Genomic DNA, 22740 nt, shown 5'->3' with positions numbered 1-22740 from the left:
CGAGACCGTGATTTGAAAATGAATGCATTTTTCACAGAGCACAATGGTGCATCTTTTATATGTTGATGCATTCGTGAAGGTAAGTTGTCCTCCCCATATTGGATGTATAACTCACGGAGATGGGTTTCTGAAATCAGGGTGCCATTTAAAAGAATAAAATGATATTAGAAACGTGGTTCAAGTTCACAGTTTCCCCTTTAGCAGTTATAAGTAAGGACAAGCAGTCGGGAGATCCAGCAAACCAGGACCAAATGTACATTGTCAAGCTGAAGTAGCTGAGCAACATGTCGTAGACGGCGACTAACGGGATCGGGTGGTCAGGCTCGTTGACTTGGTTGACACATGTCATCGTATCCCAATTGAATGATGCTTATATGTTGTTGATCACTGGATTGCCTGGTCGAGACTCGATTATATCAATACCACAACCATATGTTTGGACCATTGCTGAGTGCGGCGTTAAACAACATTGAATGAAACAAAGCTAAGCCGCTATTTCCACAGATGGCTAACGTCATTCTCTGACAGGACACAGATAGACCACGAACTCGTCTGTGACCGACTATCATCTGGGAATTAATTACTTCAACTCTTTATATAGACAGTAACCTCGGCTTTAGTAATTAGGAAGAAATGAGCACTATGAATCTTCCCCTAAAGATGTCTCCTGGACATTTAAGATTAGGTGTAGGCGCTTAATTAAAACTCACTTGACGTTTCTAGGATATGTTGTCTTGACAATTAAGGAACATGCTTGACCTGTCAATTCCGGGAAAATTGTTATCCATGGATTACCAGAAATATGGGGTATCATATATAACGCAATAGCCATTAAGTTTCCGCTCGGCAACACCAGACGTAAGTCAGTACAACATCAACATCGCCCATTACTAGTTACTTTCGACCTGGCCACCTAGTAACAGTCCCGCGGTAACGGTCGAGCAATCTGAAATTGTTGTTCTGAATCCCGGCCCATGGATGTTGGAGAAAGCAGTCTGCGCTAGCTAGTAGGTTTCCTTAATGCCTCGGGAATTAACAGAATTATGTTCCGCGAATTACGAAACACGATTAGCAAACTACCTACCAAAACATTCGGAGAGATCTAGGTACTACAATGAAGAGTTGAGCATAAGCTATCTGAAGGTAACAATAAAAATTTAAAGCCCGATACAAACATTTCGTGACGAGGCAAAAATGACCTTAAATACACGAAACGTATCTACATCGTAGTCCTACAAGTGCTGCAAAATAAACGTTACTGAAATGTTTTTAACACATGGCCGCCTGATGAACGTATACGAGTACGTAACGTAACGTATACGAGTAACTGTGAGTTAAATGTATCGACAACATAGTTCTTGAAGCCCTTATGAGTATCAAGTCGGTCAGGGAAGGGGGAGGCGCTGCGGTCACTTAATCCGGTGACAATGATCACTTACACTATCTTCCTAGCTGATAGCATAAATCTATAGCATAAATCTATAAGACTAATGTTTTTGTACTCAGAAAGCTGAAGACCGTGACAATTAGAAAGCACGATAGCATTGTTAAACAAGGACAGAAACCGCTCTCATTAAACGCCACGAGTCCATTGGTCTAACAATATAGATTGCAATTTGGAACCAGTCAAAACGTAACTGTTCACGTGTATATGGAACCGCACTTCATGTTTGGCATCTATTGCCAGATACATACAATCTGACTTGTGAAGATTATTTTTGGAAAAGTATTATCTGCGAGTTTGCACAACTACTAACTAAATGTAACGGTGGCCATAAAACTCGTGGTATCAATTGGATTCATAAAGTTTAGTAAGCTGTGATGGTCACTGTGCAAGATTGTAGTGAGTGAGTGAGTTTAGTGCTACGCCGTTTTAGCTATATTCCAGCAATATCACGGCGGGGTACACAAGAAATGGGCTTCACACATTGTACCCATGTGGGGAATCGAACCCAGGTGTTCGGCGTAACGAGCGAACGATTTAACCACTAGGCTACCCCATCGCCCTGCTATATTGTAATGTAATGGAGACAAATACATGTTCTGTACCACTGTATGGTCTACGACAGTGAGTGTATAATTTAACAACGTATGGTATGGATTTACAACTTCTTTAATATTTACAACACGATATTATTCCCCTTCGTCAGGTGAATAACTAGCCCAGAAACGTCGTGTTGTAAATGTAAAAAAGTTGTAAATCCATACCATACGTTGTTATGTTACCTTCAACTTCTAAATGCCCATCAAGCATCTGAGTTTATAATTCCCGAGACAGTGAATGAAATTATTATATATTGTAAAGTCAACAAATGTTCAAGTCGTGATAAACGTTACCCAGTTACAGTTTCAGTTCTTCACAGACCCGTGAAGGTCCCGGGTTAGAATTGGTCTTCAGTAACCCATGCTTGTCGTAAAAGGCGACTATGCTTGTCGTAAGAGGCGACTAACGGGATCGGGTGGTCAGACTCGCTGATTTGGTTGACACATGTCATCGGTTCCCAATTGCGCAGATCGATGCTCATGCTGTTGATCAATGGATTGTCTGGTCCAGACCTGATTATTTACAGACCGCCGCCATATAGCTGGAATATTGCTGAGTGCGGCGTAAAACTAAACTCACTCACTCAGTTCTTCACAGAACGTTTTTCAATTGGTTATCTTCCCATAAGGAGCATCTCTGTACAAACAAACGTGTTTTTGTACTACAGTTCTAATGGCCGCCGTGCAAGACAAATCTGTCTGTCTGGGATGGAATCTTTTTCAAGGCATATCTAATAAATACCCGCTATTCAATTTAACAGCCAAGCATTGTCAGACCTTCCATTCTCAGTTCCTCGTATTTCCGATCCGTTGTGCAGGAGACGGCTTGAACCGTATGATAAGACAATTAGGGCAGGCAAGTCGTGAATGTCTCCTTTGTCTCCAGGAGTTGTTAGCGTTAATCAACGTGGCCTTTCCAAAGGGGTTCGTCTGAAAGAACATTTTGGTTTACGTGATCATGAATATGCTTCCTGCATTTTCTTTGTGTTCTCTTGAATAATGATGAACAAATTGCCAGCTTGTGAACCTCCCAGCAGAAACTTGTCTTGAAAACGTGCCAGTTATATGCAAACCAGTGGCTATTTGAGGCTAAACGAACATGTATGAAATAACTGGTATTTTCAGTACAACATGTTTATATCATTGAAGTTGGAGAGTACGATAAGGCGTGCGTGCTGCATGAAAGCGTGTGTGCTGCGGTGGTTTCTAATAAAATGATGGTTGTCTAAAATATCGATGAGGACTAGGTAAAGTTCCGACAGGAGTTTAACGTGTGTTATGGTATGTCTGACTGACTGACAGACTGGTATGTCTAACAGGTGGCTGTGTTGCATACAGTTATCATTACGTTTGTAAATATATTTGCGCAATAGAAACTTATACTCAGATTATACTGTTATGGCAACAGTTTTACCAGTTATAATACAACTATACATCATTGTTTAAAAGCTTAAATGATGTTAGTAAATTTACATTTTCTGAAGTCTTGAATAGAAACAAAATCCTAAATGTCTATCAAATAATCACTGACGCATACATTTCTTCAATGTATTGGTGTAGCAATACAAGCTGTATAAAGTTTACTGACCTCGCAATGTTTATCTCTGAGGGATAAATAACTTAGTATATGTCACTGGACGCCGGAGCCGCAGGCCTGATGAACACGATATCTGTAAAAGTCACGTGATGGTCGTCTGAATGAATACCACGTGACCACGTACTGATATACATGTACTTATAGTCTGTTTGCAGTGAAAACGTACCGATGAATTTCACTTTAAACAAAAACTATAATCAAATAAAGTGAAATTAGAAGTGCGAATCCTCATGATTTCACCTTGCCAATTGAACATTTAAATCTCAGAATTTTATTCAACTTAGGATAAAAGTTGTTTAACAAACGATCATAGTTTCAAATCGTTATCATTGGTTTGTATTACAAGGGGGTATGCACATTAAATGAAACACCGAGAACAAGTAGGGATGGTCTAAGTTAACGCTCATCACGTACTGCACGTGCATTTGTTTCGCTGTTCCAACTATTGCGTTTACTCCCTTGTTTGATTTACATTTTTGTTTAAAGTAAAATTCATCGGTACGTTTTCACTGCAAAAAGACTATAGACTGTAGCAAAACACATTAAACTTGTGATGATTAGGAACCGTATCATTGATATTATAGACCTGTTTTCGTTGAGTAAAATGTTTGACATGGCAAGTTTGGAAAGAAATACTATGGTATTACTAAACGCGGCGTAAAACCATACTCACTCACTAACTTCATTAAAAGCTGATGTTTGTTGCTGATGTTAGTTGAGAGAGAGAGAGAGAGAGAGAGAGAGAGAGAGAGAGAGAGAGAGAGAGAGAGAGAGAGAGAGAGAGAGAGAGAGAGAGAGAGAGAGAGAGAGAGAGAGTGAGTGACGCTCCAGGAACATAAGGAAATACTGAACTAAACGTGCATGTTTTGTCCTCTGAAGTAACATGATTGATGAAGGTGCATGACAGGGAGTGGATAGTTTATCGTTTCTAAAGTCAATATCGGTCTATTTATTCTTGCATTATGAGCGGGAGAAACGTCCGAAGCACATATTGTATTTTAAATCAAACGACACTTTTTATCATTAAAAGCGGGGTATTGGGGTAGCCAAGCGAGTTAAACGTTCGATCGTCACGCCGAGGACCCGGGTTCGATTCCCCACATGGGTACAATGTGTGAAGCCCATATCTGGTGTCCCCCGCCGTGGTATTGTTGGAATATTCCTAAACGCGGCGTAAAACCATACTCACTCACTCACTTCATTAAAAGCTGATGTTTGTAGAGAGAGAGAGAGAGAGAGACTTACTCACGCACACTCGCACGCACCATTTCACTACACTTCACTTAACAGTTTGGGTGAAAGTCAGATCACCAGAGTTTTTAATTCATTAATTCACCCATACTATTTCCTATCCCATTAATTCTGCTTCAACAGAAGGGGATAACACGAGTAGTAATAGATTTCATCAGTCGCCATCAGTGGACCGTCCGCCCATATATGCGAACAATGTCCAAAGAGAGATGTTCCTATTTTCATTGTAATACCTGATCTCATATTGTATATTTTCACAACAATCACACAGAATACCACCCAGAGACGCCTGCCCAGATAATCTCTTTTAATAGTGACCGCTACAATCTGATGGTAAGCAAAATATTTTTATTCCAAAGATATTTATATTATACCAACTGAAACCCGTTACGGTAATTACTACGAGTGCGACGTTTCAGACGTGCGCTGTTTCTATTATTCCGCAAATAGTTTTTGTAGTTTTTGAAAACGTTAATCAAATTCACCAGTTGTTCGCCCATTCTCAATCACAGCTGGGTTTTGTCGATAGCAGAATTCGAAAAATAGGGTCAAGATTTATTCATGAATTATTTATATTTGTAGAATTGGGTAACAGGTGTCAGGCAATCTTAATTATAATAACCAACGGCCATAAATCTGTCAGGCAATCAACTGAAACTGCACACAGAAACCTGCTAAGATAATAATAATGCTATATTTGCTCTATGAGAATGAGTGAGTGAGTGAGTGAGTGAGTTTAGTTTTACGCCGCACTCAGCAATATTCCAGCTATATGGCGGCGGTCTGTAAATAATCGAGTCTGGACCAGACAATCCAGTGATCAACAGCATGAACATCGATCTGCGCAATTGGAAACCGATGACATGTGTCAACCAAGCCAGCGTGCCTGACCACCCGATCCCGTTAGTCGCATCGTACGACAAGCATGGGTTACTGAAGGTTCATTCTTACCCGAACCTTCACGGGTCGCTATATGAGAATGAGTTTATTTCTGTAAACAGGCCCATTTATACAAGTGCATAAAGTTTTGCAAAGTGATACAAGCGCCATACAATAATAAAATATGACGATGTTCAACATGATACAACAGTTTTTCTAAGTTCATTTGTCGCATTTTCATACCAAGAAGCACATATTTTGTCAAACGATTCACAGTTTGTGGGTTATTAGATAGCATTAATTGTATAAATTTTCCACCTTTGGATAGGGGCAAGGATGTGCATTGGAAGGATGTCATGTCTTAATTTAGTGTAGAAACACACAACCAAATATATTCAGATTCCACACAGGGAATAACACAAAAGGAACAAAGGCTTGCACTTCGATGTAAATTATACTTTCTTCCCTCTTCTACCAGCAGAATATGATTTGAGCAACGAAACTTAGATAAGGTTGTCCTATACACGGGAACAATAATAATATATAAATATGGTTCAAATCTAATTTATGATTTAATAGTCTCATAAAGACATTTGCTCTAGTGATTGCATAACTGCATACAATCAGTAACATTAATAAGTATACTCTCCCAAAAAAAAGAAACGCATCATGAAAATAGCAATTTCATGTAGCAATGAATTAAAACGTGATTCATTTTACAAAAGGTTTTGCTCTCTTTATGAGTCCTATGGTGTTTATGTTTTGAAACATCACAACAAAACGCACCATCCGTAAAATACGCCGTATTTAACAGCACGATTTTCAATTTCGGAGTGTAGTGTCACATAATACACAATTCACATGCAATGCACGTGAAAGTTGGGGATCAGATAGTCTCAATGATGGGTATAAAAGGTTGATCGCTGTCTGTCGATTATTCACTGTATTTGGAATATTGTTGACGAACGCAAAATGCCACGTCTAAGTGAAGCCAACCGTCATATCGCCATTGGTTTGCTTGAAGCTGGCCAGTCTCAACGTGCAGTTGCCCGACGCATGAATGTTCACCAAAGCACCATTTCACCGCTCTGGGAGAGATATCACCGGCAGAATGCGGTAGCAGATGCCCCTCGTAGTAGGCGACCTCGAGCGACCACTGCGGCGCAGGATCGCTACATCCGGGTACATCACCTGCGTCATCGAACAACTACGGCGACCAGTACCGCTTGACAAATACCCGGATTGAGGAGGCTTTCTGCATAGACCTCAGGAACAGGTTGAGAGAGGCTGGTTTACGTGCCAGAAGACCTTATTTTGGCTCTGTGCTTCGACAACAACATCGTCGACATCGAGATCAATGGTGCACCAACGTTCAGGCCTGGAACCTACCGAATTGGCGTAGAATCTGGTTCAGTGATGAATCACGATTTCTATTGGAACGACGCGATGGAAGAATGCGGGTGTACAGACGTTGAAGTGAACGTTTCGCCGACGCTTGCGTTCCCCAGGTGGACAGATTCGGCCGGGGCAGTGTTATGATGTGGGGAACGATCACCTGCCGTACGTAGGAGAAGTGATTTAGTGATGATCAAGGGCAACCTGACAGCTCAACGGTACTGTGACGAAATCCTACGCCCACACCTCCTTCCAATCATTGATCGCCAGAGGGAGTTGTTTCAACAGGACAATGCTAGGCCCCACACAACACGTCACACTAGAGACTTCCACCAGAACCACAACAACAATATGCTCCCCTGGCCCTCAAGATCACCGGACTTAAACCTGATGGAACATCTGTGGGATGCCCTGGACAGACGGGTGCGACGCCGTAACCCTCAGCCCCAGACACTTCAGCAACTCGCACAGGCACTACAGGCAGAGTGGGCTGCGATTGGGCAACACGAGATTCTGAAACTTATTCGTTCGATGCCGAGGCGATGCCGTGCAGTTCTGGATGCCCACGGTGGTCACACGAGGTATTGACTTCAGCGCCACCACACGTCTCCATGTGACACTCAAACTGACTTTCCTCGAGTTGGTGCCAAAGACGGATAAGTCTGCATTCCCAGTGTGCAATTTCGCTATATTTCATTGCCTCATAAAGCCTACAAGAAGTTTCAAAATAAACATAGAAATACAGTTGAAATTCCTATATGCGTTTCTTTTGTGGGAGAGTATATTTATGGAAGTCTGTAACAACAACCAAATCTTACACTGTGCTTCTCATGATCATCCAGTGTCAGCATCCTTTGAGAGGAGTCTACTGAAACCGCTTCACAATACCACTCTGACAACAGGACATGTAGGCCAGTGAAAGAGGTTATTTCCAATTCATTATGTTCTTCATGAAAATGACGTCAGAATTACGTGCGGCAACCTTTGATGAAAATGGCAGGTGATCGGACGCTAGCGTTGCTTTCTAACAGATTGATGGAACTAGGTGAATTAGTGGAGCGGGAGGAAATTTCTTCGGATGAATTTATTGAAACACGGAAGTATGTTGAAAGTATGAAAAACGAAGTAATCGACAGCGACGCCGACGATGAATGAAGGTGTGCAAATGACATTCAAAAGTTGTTGAATTGATGTTGAAGAGTATGAAAGGTGTTTAAAAATGATAAATTCTTACTTGGTTAGTATAAAGTGATAAAAATATCACGACCCTCCCTTTTCCCCACGATTTTCCCGTTCGATTCCCCACATGGGTACAATGTGTGAAGCCCATATCTGGTGTCCCCCGCCGTGGTATTGCTGGAATATTCCTAAACGCGGCGTAAAACCATACTCACTCACTCACTTCATTAAAAGCTGATGTTTGTTGAGAGAGAGAGAGAGAGAGAGAGAGAGAGAGAGAGAGAGAGAGAGAGAGAGAGAGAGAGAGAGAGAGAGAGAGAGAGAGTGACGCTCACATCCACTTACTCACGCACACTCGCACGCACCATTTCACTACGCTTCACTTAACAATTTGGGTGAAAGTCAGATCACCAGAGTTTTTAATTCATTAATTCACCCATACTATTTCCTATCCCATTAATTCTGCTTCAACAGAAGGGGATAACACGAGTAGTAATAGATTTCATCAGTCGCCATCAGTGGACCGTCCGCCCATATATGCGAACAATGTCCAAAGAGAGATGTTCCTATTTTCATTGTAATACCTGATCTCATATTGTATATTTTCACAACAATCACACAGAATACCACCCAGAGACGCCTGCCCAGATAATCTCTTTTAATAGTGACCGCTACAATCTGATGGTAAGCAAAATATTTTTATTCCAAAGATATTTATATTATACCAACTGAAACCCGTTACGGTAATTACTACGAGTGCGACGTTTCAGACGTGCGCTGTTTCTATTATTCCGCAAATAGTTTTTTAGTTTTTGAAAACGTTAATCAAATTCACCAGTTGTTCGCCCATTCTCAATCACAGCTGGGTTTTGTCGATAGCAGAATTCGAAAAATAGGGTCAAGATTTATTCATGAATTATTTATATTTGTAGAATTGGGTAACAGGTGTCAGGCAATCTTAATTATAATAACCAACGGCCATAAATCTGTCAGGCAATCAACTGAAACTGCACACAGAAACCTGCTAAGATAATAATAATGCTATATTTGCTCTATGAGAATGAGTGAGTGAGTGAGTGAGTGAGTGAGTTTAGTTTTACGCCGCACTCAGCAATATTCCAGCTATATGGCGGCGGTCTGTAAATAATCGAGTCTGGACCAGACAATCCAGTGATCAACAGCATGAACATCGATCTGCGCAATTGGAAACCGATGACATGTGTCAACCAAGCCAGCGTGCCTGACCACCCGATCCCGTTAGTCGCATCGTACGACAAGCATGGGTTACTGAAGGTTCATTCTTACCCGAACCTTCACGGGTCGCTATATGAGAATGAGTTTATTTCTGTAAGGGGGCCACAGGCCCATTATACAAGTGCATAAAGTTTTGCAAAGTGATACAAGCGCCATACAATAATAAAATATGACGATGTTCAACATGATACAACAGTTTTTCTAAGTTCATTTGTCGCATTTTCATACCAAGAAGCACATATTTTGTCAAACGATTCACAGTTTGTGGGTTATTAGATAGCATTAATTGTATAAATTTTCCACCTTTGGATAGGGGCAAGGATGTGCATTGGAAGGATGTCATGTCTTAATTTAGTGTAGAAACACACAACCAAATATATTCAGATTCCACACAGGGAATAACACAAAAGGAACAAAGGCTTGCACTTCGATGTAAATTATACTTTCTTCCCTCTTCTACCAGCAGAATATGATTTGAGCAACGAAACTTAGATAAGGTTGTCCTATACACGGGAACAATAATAATATATAAATATGGTTCAAATCTAATTTATGATTTAATAGTCTCATAAAGACATTTGCTCTAGTGATTGCATAACTGCATACAATCAGTAACATTAATAAGTATACTCTCCCAAAAAAGAAACGCATCATGAAAATAGCAATTTCATGTAGCAATGAATTAAAACGTGATTCATTTTACAAAAGGTTTTGCTCTCTTTATGAGTCCTATGGTGTTTATGTTTTGAAACATCACAACAAAACGCACCATCCGTAAAATACGCCGTATTTAACAGCACGATTTTCAATTTCGGCGTGTAGTGTCACATAATACACAATTCACATGCAATGCACGTGAAAGTTGGGGATCAGATAGTCTCAATGATGGGTATAAAAGGTTGATCGCTGTCTGTCGATTATTCACTGTATTTGGAATATTGTTGACGAACGCAAAATGCCACGTCTAAGTGAAGCCAACCGTCATATCGCCATTGGTTTGCTTGAAGCTGGCCAGTCTCAACGTGCAGTTGCCCGACGCATGAATGTTCACCAAAGCACCATTTCACCGCTCTGGGAGAGATATCACCGGCAGAATGCGGTAGCAGATGCCCCTCGTAGTAGGCGACCTCGAGCGACCACTGCGGCGCAGGATCGCTACATCCGGGTACATCACCTGCGTCATCGAACAACTACGGCGACCAGTACCGCTTGACAAATACCCGGATTGAGGAGGCTTTCTGCATAGACCTCAGGAACAGGTTGAGAGAGGCTGGTTTACGTGCCAGAAGACCTTATTTTGGCCCTGTGCTTCGACAACAACATCGTCGACATCGAGATCAATGGTGCACCAACGTTCAGGCCTGGAACCTACCGAATTGGCGTAGAATCTGGTTCAGTGATGAATCACGATTTCTATTGGAACGACGCGATGGAAGAATGCGGGTGTACAGACGTTGAAGTGAACGTTTCGCCGACGCTTGCGTTCCCCAGGTGGACAGATTCGGCCGGGGCAGTGTTATGATGTGGGGAACGATCACCTGCCGTACGTAGGAGAAGTGATTTAGTGATGATCAAGGGCAACCTGACAGCTCAACGGTACTGTGACGAAATCCTACGCCCACACCTCCTTCCAATCATTGATCGCCAGAGGGAGTTGTTTCAACAGGACAATGCTAGGCCCCACAACACGTCACACTAGAGACTTCCACCAGAACCACAACAACAATATGCTCCCCTGGCCCTCAAGATCACCGGACTTAAACCTGATGGAACATCTGTGGGATGCCCTGGACAGACGGGTGCGACGCCGTAACCCTCAGCCCCAGACACTTCAGCAACTCGCACAGGCACTACAGGCAGAGTGGGCTGCGATTGGGCAACACGAGATTCTGAAACTTATTCGTTCGATGCCGAGGCGATGCCGTGCAGTTCTGGATGCCCACGGTGGTCACACGAGGTATTGACTTCAGCGCCACCACACGTCTCCATGTGACACTCAAACTGACTTTCCTCGAGTTGGTGCCAAAGACGGATAAGTCTGCATTCCCAGTGTGCAATTTCGCTATATTTCATTGCCTCATAAAGCCTACAAGAAGTTTCAAAATAAACATAGAAATACAGTTGAAATTCCTATATGCGTTTCTTTTGTGGGAGAGTATATTTATGGAAGTCTGTAACAACAACCAAATCTTACACTGTGCTTCTCATGATCATCCAGTGTCAGCATCCTTTGAGAGGAGTCTACTGAAACCGCTTCACAATACCACTCTGACAACAGGACATGTAGGCCAGTGAAAGAGGTTATTTCCAATTCATTATGTTCTTCATGAAAATGACGTCAGAATTACGTGCGGCAACCTTTGATGAAAATGGCAGGTGATCGGACGCTAGCGTTGCTTTCTAACAGATTGATGGAACTAGGTGAATTAGTGGAGCGGGAGGAAATTTCTTCGGATGAATTTATTGAAACACGGAAGTATGTTGAAAGTATGAAAAACGAAGTAATCGACAGCGACGCCGACGATGAATGAAGGCGTGCAAATGACAATGACAACAGTTGTAGAATTAATGTTGAATAAGAGTGTTTAAGTGAAATATTTTTGTAGAGTATGAAAGGTGTTTAAAAATGATAAATTCTTACTTGGTTAGTATAAAGTGATAAATATATCACGACCCTCCCTTTTCCATATCTTGCCCCGTTTTATCCCTCGAACCAATTTGCAAATTTGACCTCGGCCTAACGGCCTTAGTGAGATATAGGCGTCTCGGGATAAGACGGGGCATGATATGGAAAAGGGAGGGTGATGATAGTAATACCACGCGTAAATTAAAATTTAGCAGATGTAAAATATGATATATTACACGTGGCATACAATATAACAGACGTAACATGTGAAAAACAAGATATTGCACATAAGAGACGTAACATATGATATACGTAAAGTAGCATATGATATAATAGACGTAACATATGAAAAATAGTATATTACACATAAGAGACGTAACATATGATATACATAACGTAGCATATGACATACATAACGTAACATATGAAAAACAAGATATTATACATTAGGAGACGTAACATATGATATACATAACGTAGCTATGATATAACAGACGTAACATATGAAATACAAGATATTACACAGACGTAACATTTGATATACCAGACGTATAAAAAAATATAACAAATATTACATATGATATTTTTGATCTAACATATGATACACAATGTCTTATTATAATATACCCCACCTGACAGAAAATATACCACTCGTAACACCGCCGTGCAGCTTACCATGCAACTACTTATACTCTCAAACATCACCATGAAGCTGGGTACCACGAATACGTGATGGAACTAGTCGTCACTTAGCTCCATCACGTATCAACAAGACATCGCCATGGGAAAAGATCACCCATGCTTACTTCTTGAACACGCTTAAGAATCTAAACTTTGCGTGTAGCGTGGTGATATTCAAGGCCGGCCAGGATGTAATCACCTTGAATACCTCATGATGCCAGGACCCCATCGCGTGATGTGTTTTACCAGGTTTGTGTAGATGGTGCCCTAGAAGCACCTGTTCCCCACTCCTCGAACGTTACAACCTTTAGTTCTTGCCAATTAGCTAATCCATCTGCTGGCTGTAATTAAATACATTTGTAGGAATTGGCTGTGATGAGATACTAATTACCCCTTGGTATTTCATATATTACCAACAAATGCTGTATCTCCAAGTTTCTCTCTCCGTAATCTTTAACATTCTTGGGGAAGGTGCCAGTTTAGATTTGCGGTCTGAATGTTCTTTATGATGGGTTTTGCGAGTGTGTTGATTCGTAATGCTAAATATTCCGCCTGCACGCTCAGTTAACATGCATAGTTTATTGTATATAGTTTATTGCATTCATCGATGTCGGTCACTGGATACACGGACCAAGACCACACACACACACACACACACACTCTCTCTCTCTCTCTCTCTCTCTCTCTCTCTCTCTCTCTCTCTCTCTCTCTCTCTCTCTCTCTCTCTCTCCTCTCTCTCTCTCTCAACAAACATCAGCTTTTAATGAAGTGAGTGAGTGAGTATGGTTTTACGCCGCGTTTAGGAATATTCCAACAATACCACGGCGGGGGACACCAGATATGGGCTTCACACATTGTACCCATGTGGGGAATCGAACGGGAAAATCGTGGGGAAAAGGGAGGGTCGTGATATTTTTATCACTTTATACTAACCAAGTAAGAATTTATCATTTTTAAACACCTTTCATACTCTACAACATTAATTCAACAACTTTTGAATGTCATTTGCACACCTTCATTCATCGTCAGCGTCGCTGTCGATTACTTCGTGTTTCATACTTTCAACATACTTCCGTGTCTCAACAAATTCACCCGAAGGAATTTCCCCCCCGCTCCACTAATTCATCTAGTTCCATCAATCTATTGGAAAGCAACGCTAGCGTCCGATCACCTGCCATTTTCATCAAAGGATGCCGCACGTAATTCCGACGTCATTTTCATGAAGAACATAATGAATTGGAAATAACCTCTTTTACTGGCCTACATGTCCTGTTGTCAGAGTGGTATTGTGAAGCGGTTTCAGTAGATTCCTCTCAAAGGATGCTGACACTGGATGATCATGAGAAGGACAGTGTAAGATTTGGTTGTTGTTACAGACTTCCATAAATACTTTGTTAAATGTTACTGATTGTATTATTAAATCAGAAATTAGATTTGAACCATATTTATCTATTATTATTGTTCCTGAGTATAGGACAACCTTATCTAAGTGCCGTTGCTCAAACCAAATTCTGCTGGTAGAAGAGGGAAGAAAGTATAATTTACATCGAAGTGCAAGCCTTTGTCCCTTTTGTGTTATTCCCTGTGTGGAATCTGAATATATTTGGTTGTGTGTTTCTACACTAAATTAAGACATGACATCCTTCCCATGTACTTTTGCCCCTATCCAAAGGTGGAAAATGTATACAATTAATGCTATCTAATAATCCGCAAACTGTGAATCGTTTGACAAAATATGTGCTTCTTGGTATGATAATGCGACAACTGAACTTAGAAAAACTGTTGTATCATGTTGAACATTGTCATATTTTATTATTGTATGGCGCTTGTATCACTTTGCAAACTTTATGTACTTGTATAATGGGCCTGTGGCTCCCTTACAGAAATAAACTCATTCTCATATAGCGACCCGTGAAGGTCCGGGTAAGAATGAACCTTCAGTAACCCATGCTTGTCGTACGATGCGACTAACGGGATCGGGTGGTCAGGCACGCTGGCTTGGTTGACACATGTCATCGGTTCCCAATTGCGCAGATCGATGTTCATGCTGTTGATCACTGGATTGTCTGGTCCAGACTCGATTATTTACAGACCGCCGCCATATAGCTGGAATATTGCTGAGTGCGGCGTAAAACTAAACTCACTCACTCACTCATTCTCAAATAGCAAATATAGCATTATTATTATCTTAGCAGGTTTCTGTGTGCAGTTTCAGTTGATGGCCTGACAGAGTTATGGCCGTTGGTTATTATAATTAAGATTGCCTGACACCTGTTACCTAATTCTACAAATATAAATAATTCATGAATAAATCTTGACTCTATTTTTCGAATTCTGCTATCGTCAAAACCCAGCTGTTATTGAGAATGGGCGAACTGGTGAATTTGATTTACGTTTTCAAACACTAAAAAACTATTTGCGGAATAATAAAAACAGCTCACGTCTGAAACGTCGCACTCGTAGTAATTACCTTAACAGGTTTCTCTTGGTATAATATAAATATCTTTGGAATAAAAATATTTTGCTTACCATCAGATTGTAGCGGTCACTATTAAAAGAGATTATCTGGGCAGGCGTCTCTGTGTGGTATTCTGTGTGACTGTTGCAAAAATATACAATATGAGATCAGATATTACAATGAAAATAGGAACATCTCTCTTTGGACATTGTTCGCATATATGGGCGGACGGTCCACTGATGGCGACTGATGACATCTATTACTACTCGTTTTATCCCCTTCTTGTTGAAGCAGAATTATTCGGATCGGAAATGGTATGGGTGAATCAATGAATTAAAAGCTCTGGTGATCTGACTTTCACCCAAATTGTTAAGTGAAGTGTAGTGAAATGGTGCGTGCGAGTGTGCGTGAGTAAGTCTCTCTCTCTCTCTCTCTCTCTCTCTCTCTCTCTCTCTCTCTCTCTCAACAAACATCAGCTTTTAATGAAGTGAGTGAGTGAGTATGGTTTTACGCCGCGTTTAGGAATATTCCAACAATACCACGGCGGGGGACACCAGATATGGGCTTCACACATTGTACCCATGTGGGGAATCGAACCCAGGTCCTCGGCGTGACGAGCGAACGTTTAACCCACTTGGCTACCCCAATACACCGCTTTTAATGATAAAAAGTGTCGTTTGATTTGAAATACAATATGTGCTTCGGACGTTTCTCCCGCTCATAATGCAAGAATAAATAGACCGATATTGACTATAGAAACGATAAACTATCCACTCCCTGTCATGCACCTTCATCAATCATGTTACTTCAGAGGACAAAACATGCGCGTTTAGTTCAGTATTTCCTAATGTTCCTGGATATGAATAAAGTACATTGAAATTATTTCAATATAACCCAGTACTTCCGGCATAGCTGCGTTGCAGAGGCTTGTTATTAGAAGTAAACTGCATGCAGAGATTTTTATCTCATTCTTTGCTTTCGTCGCTTTAAATAAAATGAAGTGAATAAGAGACAGAGCTGTTTAAACGGGACTATTTAGCTCTCAGTTACAGATTCCCCCAACCACAACATATTTAAATCTCTTGACAGCATTTTTTATGTCATTTCTGAATTACACTTCTTAACAGCAGCAAGCCTTCAACGGAGAACAATCTCGTAAAGGAAATCACGTAGAACGCGTAATCGTAATTCAAACATTCCAAGCCTGTAACATATCAGACTTTCGTGATTCGCGTTTGTTAGATCGCTGAAATAGTCATGCTTATCGAAGTCGTGTCTGGTAACATCTGCCACTCAAACAATGTACGATAACAGGGCATTGATCAGAGGAACACGTGTCTCCATCAGCTGATCGCTATATATTATCATGTGTCGAAAAACAATAGAAGACGTCGAGCACATCGCAGAAGATCCTGGTAAGGAAATACCCCCTGTTGACAAGGTAGCGTGCATATATTGTTTCGGATTTCTATTCATTGTTGTGCCTGATTTGCGTGGAGTCACGTTCAACGTTTTTTCTCTTTTGTTGTTTTCATTGAATTTAAAAGCGTGTCAGTATGTAGAGCCAACTCAGTCGGGTTCATTTACGGAGAGGGTAGGTAAGTAGTCAGGTAGGTGGGCGCTCTCGTTGTGCAACCGCCCGTGTTATGCACACAGCACATCCCGTCGAACTGGGAAGAGGGTCAGACGTGGGCGGCTTGTGTGGATGAGATTGCCGTTCACGAGGACACGGATACGTGAGTGGACTTTTAGCTGTTTTAGTCAACATTACAATGCAGCGGGATATGATAAAAATCGTATTCAAATAATTCATGAAACTATCCCATGTGGATGTTGTATGGAGTGAGGGGCTAGGGGATACTGTAAAACATCGGCAGTGAGATTGTACATTCTGCCGTGTGTGTTTATACAGATTTTTTGCTTCACATTACTGACACATATCTTGTTTGTATGGACCGATAGATAGTTGTCATCGATATCAGAACGAGGAAGTGGTTGTCAAGTTGGACAAGGTAAATCTCATTTTCAAAACGAGGGCATGCGTGCATGTGAATGTAATGCTGGGCTCTATTTAGCAATTCCCTTCAATCTGGCTATATTTTGGTACTTGCCTATATTACGGTAACTATTGTTCAGTTATGTTGATGACGCATGGAAACACAATATTTGCTTAAACCAACAACGATGACACTATAGGGGGTCACGTGGGGTAGCCGAGTGGTTAAAGCGTTCGCTTGTGGCTCCGAAGATCTGGGTTCGATTCCCCACATGGAGACAATGGAGCACATTTCTGGTGTTCCCCGCAGTGATATTGATGGAATATTGCTAAAAGCGCCGGTTATGGGACGTCCCCACTCTCGTATTAAGTGAGTGAGTGAGTATGGTTTTTACTTCTCTTTTAGCACTATTCCAATATCACGGCGGGGGACACCAGAAAAGGGGCTTCACACATTATACCCTTGTGGGGAATTGAACCCGGGTCTTCAGAGTGACGAGCAGACGCTGTAACCACTTGGCTACCCACCGCCCCGAATTAGCAATAAAAAAATAGAAATTAAATATAATAAGAAAATATAACGAAACAACCAGCCAACACTCGCTCCTCGAACACTCACGTTACCTTTAATGACTCTTCTTCTTCCAGATTGTCTCTTACATCTAATATACCCGGGTTAGAATATTGATCTTCAGTAACCCATGCTTGTCGTACGAGGCGACTAACGGGATCGGGTGGTCAGGCTCGCTGACTTGGTTGACACATGTCATCGATTATTTACAGACCGCCGCCATATAGCTGGAATATTGCTGAGTGCGGCGTAAAACTAAACTCACTCACTTACTCTGACATCTAATAAGGGTTGGGTTCAGCCTTGTATCGGATTGTGCATATAAAAAACAATTCTACTTGTTAATCGTAACTCTTGATTACGTCATTTGCACACCCTTCACGAAGCCGCACAGTGCAAAATGATTGATTGATTGAGCATGGTTTTCTGCAATGTGCTGGGACACCAGTAATTGGCTTCATTCGCCATGTGGGGAATCGAGTCCGGGTGTGTGGCGTGACGAGCGAACGCTAACCACTAGACTACCCCAGGCATACCAAGTCGAAGGACTGTCCGCCGTCACGAATCTGTTCCGGAGGTGGATCTGCCGGATGTAGCGCTTTTCGGCCGGTGCCGTGACTCTTGATCTTCCCGATCTTGGGTCTGGCCTGTTTGTTGGTCGCAGTATATCAGTTTGATAAAGCTGGCCTGGCTGCAGTTGAAGGTTCTTGTCAGCTGACGTTGTGAAGTCCCCATATTGGCCATACCGATCGTCCTGACTCGTTGCGCATGCGTAAGTCTTGGTATATATTGGGTTTTTTTGGTCCAACATCCCCATTCCATAATCATGCACGTGCTGTTGGACCAATGTCCCACAATGAAGTTTTTCACGCTTTGAAAAATGCACGATTCGTACGAAGTTTTCGCGTAGATGCGTTGTTGTCGGGACCATGTTGCGTTTTGGCGAATGTTTTCTGCTTGGGTTCAAACCTTTGCCAGCGTTTTTGTTTTTTCATACAATTACTTTAAAAGTGATAACTTTCTTTGGCCGGTAGTTTATTTGCAGGTTATTCACGGATTATTCGCAAAGTATTATCGAGTTATCCGCTGACAATACGCAAATGTACGACAGAACAGAGTAAGTACACTTGCGTTGACGTGTATTTCTCAGGTTTATTGGAATGCAAGCGGCAGAAATCTTTCACCATAAAAAGAATCGACATTCGACCATATAATGAGCACGCGTTTTGAATCACAATCAAATGATGATGATACCAGTTGGACAGTGTGTCCTGCCCCGCAGGTGGCGGTCATCATAAACACATGCAAAGGCAGGTCAAATGTTCCTCTGTAAAAATGGGAACATTTATGTACAGCCATTGTGTAATTGCATTTAGAACTGTTAATACCATATCAATTATTGAAGCCTGTCATGCTGTGCTTGCAGCAGCTGAAGAGTGCGAATCCGTGTAAAGGCCCTTAATACGAGGTGAGGTGAGGTGAAATTTGGTTTAACGTCGCGCTTGAGAATATTTCGCTCATATGACGACGTGCATGCGTGTGTATGTGTATGTGCGGCTGCTTGTACTAGCCCGGACTGAAACTGGTTTTATAGTGCTAGGCCACTGAGATACCATGCCGCAGTGAAGCATGAATACCCCACTCAGACACATTATACTCACTCCGAGCCGACCACTCCTTGTTGTACCCATTAAAGCCGAGCGCCAGGCAGGGACCAACAAGTACCATATTTTAACGTCTTTTGGTATGACGCGGTCGGGGATCGAACCCGCGACCTTCCGCTCTCCGGGCGGACGCTCTAATCACTACACCACGGAGGCGGTGCCCCCTTAATACGAATGCTTGCGTGAGAACGTGACACAATCCTTACTTATCTACATGTAGTTATGTCCCTTGGGGATACCAGGACAGAAATATAGGTCCCTAGAAACCTCTCCTGGTTGTGTGAGGTCCTATATTAGAACGCTCAGGTTCGGTAACTTAGTACCAGTATATTCCGTGTAATCCTTCCACGCCTACATGAGGTGTAAACAGCTTCTGGACATACTGACCAAAACACTTGTCTCGGACAGCGGAAAGACAGACTTTTATTCTACTGCGTCTATTAATGGTATTTTACGATACGTAAAACCGCATTTTTGAAGTTCATTTGGATTGAAATGATGAAATTCTTAGCTTATATTAGAACTCGCCGAACGCATGACTGAGTCGGGTTTAAGCTGACTTTTGCAATATTCCAGTAAAATCATGGCGAGAGACACCAGAAATGGGCTTACACATCGCACCCATATGGAGAATTGAACTGAAGCATTCGGAATGACGAGCTAACGCTCTAACCACTAGGCTACCCCTGTCAGTTGTCCGGTGTTTATTCCCATGTCTCAACATGACATGTGCATTATTGTTTCAATGGTTGTTCTTGTTTCAATTCAAACAGGCAACAACAAACATGACTCGCAACCCGTCAAAGTATGTCAATTATAGTATATGACTTGTATAGAATTCTGTAAAATTCTTCAAAGCATCAATAGCGGTAATGGGATGTAAACGATTTAATGTAGGTCACACACAATGTCGATGAGCAATATTGAAAGAAATTATAATTTAAAATAAAATTGATTAAAAAAATAAAATCACAAACATCAGTCTGGACATAGAGTGAATACTGTTTGTAGCCGGTATGTGTAAAATCAGGATTAAATTAACACTGTGAGCATATAATACCAGGCCCTCTTAATGCCAGGTGATGAATGCCCAACAGACATCCTCACATGCAATGGCTGTCCGGCACACCCTGTAATACGCGCCGTTGGTGACGTGATTGTTACTGGAATACCGGAGAGTTACAGACTAACACTTATGATTGTTTTAGTTGTTGATAATTGATGTTAGTTAGGGAAGGGTGTAATTGTTTGGTAACTGATTGTTACTAGGTTACGTTTAACCGTGTTCCAGATTGTGAATGTGCATGTTACGGGTTGTTACGTGTTTACTGTATCTCATATTTGTTGTTGTTCTTGCTGAAAACCACTGCAACATCGAGGAAGCAATATTATCGTTAGGAAATATCACTGTCACTGTCACTTTTACCTTCACTTTCATGTTCATTGTCACTGTCATTTGAATCGTCAGAATTTGAATGGTTTGACTGTAGAGATTCCAGATTGATTTTACGTGTTGTTCAGGATACCTCTGCAGATGCATCAGATCAGAGACCATATAATTATATATCAAAGTTATCCTCCTTTTTTCACATCCGTGACACCGATATCGCATGATCTGATGGTGATAAACAGTTGGATTTAACCTCATCAGTATACTTAAATCAATCAAATATCTCATAACAATCCGTATAAAAAATGTGCTCGCTCAGTAACAACCCGGGAAATGTCATGAAACAATCCGATGTATCTAAAATGCACCCCTCTCTCAGAAAACATGTATTTCCGTATTAACCAATCACAGTATTTTCTTTATGTTTGACTTATCATTTAATAGAATGATTTTTGCGAATCGAAGTATGTACAACCTTTATTAAGATTATTTGAATAGAAAATAATTGTCGCTTTACTAAGTCAAGAAAATATTTAAGAGGTAAATTTTTGAAAGTTTACAATGTTTTCCTTGCTCCATTACAAATTCACATCCTAGAAAATGCATTATTTTCATGTAATGATTATCTGTGAATCTAAACACATGACTTGGTAAGGTGAAATGACAATACTTACAATAAAAGGAGATAAATTTGAAACACGCATGCTTATTGAATTCCCATAACAACCCGTTGTATTACCCATAACACTCCGGTATTCCAGTAACAATCACGTCACCAACGGCGCGTATTACAGGGTGTGGGTAAATAGTATCTATTTGACATTGTTGATAATTGAAATTCACTGGTCTGATCCGGAAACCGAATGTCCGGACAAATGAGGCATTTTAGCATGGGCTTCGTTTCACGTAAATATCGTCCGGGAGGCGAGGTTTGCGATTATCAGGGTCTGGATAAGCGGGGTTCCACTGTGCAGATTTATCATGTGCCCTGATAGGCATGTGCCCTGCCTACGTGACAAACATACACACCGCACTCGTCATGCCAAGGAACATTCCCGATTCCATTTACCGTATCTTTAATTTGTCTGTCTGCATAAATAAGAGAGCCTAGCTACAAGTCCCTAAACACAAAGGACCATGAGGCGTGATATATCTTACAATATACACCCCCCTCGTCGTTTGTTTGTTGAACACAACGAATTCGACGCATGGTATATCCTACCAGCAGTGTTTTATTGCACTATAAATAACCCCCTTCGTCGTTTCTTATTTCTTAAAAATTCGTGGCTGTTAAAATTTGTTTCGGGAGCAGAAATGCATGAAACCGATATTTACTATTTGTTGCCTCTTCCAAATCAGGTTTTCGTTTTTTTGTTTGCTGCTCAGGAAGGCGTTCAGCAGTATTACGGCACATGGCGACTGCCTGTAAATATTCACGTCAGGTTTAGACAATCTGGTGACTGATATTATTTGATGGATCCACGTTTACGGGGTACATGACTCACAGTGAGTCTGTCGCTGGTCCACTGATCCATGACAAACATTAACCCGGGTGCTCCACGTGACAGAGGATCACGTCAAGACAGACTTTCAAATGGTATTCGTGTCATTATAATTATAGAATAGGTCGCGGTTTTTATAACAGGTGCATTGGCGGGTGACGGGTTTGGCAAAAAACTTACTTTGGGGTAAATTGTGCGAATACCGGGTGCTACCGGTGAAGTAGGACATGTTAACCCTTATATTGAACGCCTGG

General features: G+C 41.4%; 1 protein-coding gene across 3 annotated transcripts in view; it reads left to right on the top strand.

Annotated features, from left to right (window-relative positions):
• Positions 1–22740, top strand: part of LOC124262739 (alpha-1,3-mannosyl-glycoprotein 4-beta-N-acetylglucosaminyltransferase C-like) — a 67219-nt gene that overhangs the window by 11311 nt on the left and 33168 nt on the right. Inside the window, exon 1 of one of the 3 annotated variants that reach the window (XM_046697284.1) lies at positions 16703–16804. The exons of 1 other annotated variant lie outside the window; for it this stretch is intronic. The gene's annotated coding sequence lies outside the window, so the exon portion shown is untranslated. Of the gene's footprint in view, positions 1–16702; positions 16805–16939; positions 17100–22740 lie in introns of those variants that run through there. One more of the 3 variants, XM_046697282.1, reaches the window with a different exon arrangement.

Source organism: Haliotis rubra, unplaced genomic scaffold, assembly GCF_003918875.1.
Source record: "Haliotis rubra isolate DU_JTF1 unplaced genomic scaffold, ASM391887v1 Scf851, whole genome shotgun sequence".
In the NCBI taxonomy this organism is placed as follows: domain Eukaryota; kingdom Metazoa; phylum Mollusca; class Gastropoda; order Lepetellida; family Haliotidae; genus Haliotis; species Haliotis rubra.
Note: the sequence above shows the minus strand (reverse complement) of the source record. Positions and strands in the feature narration are given on the sequence as shown.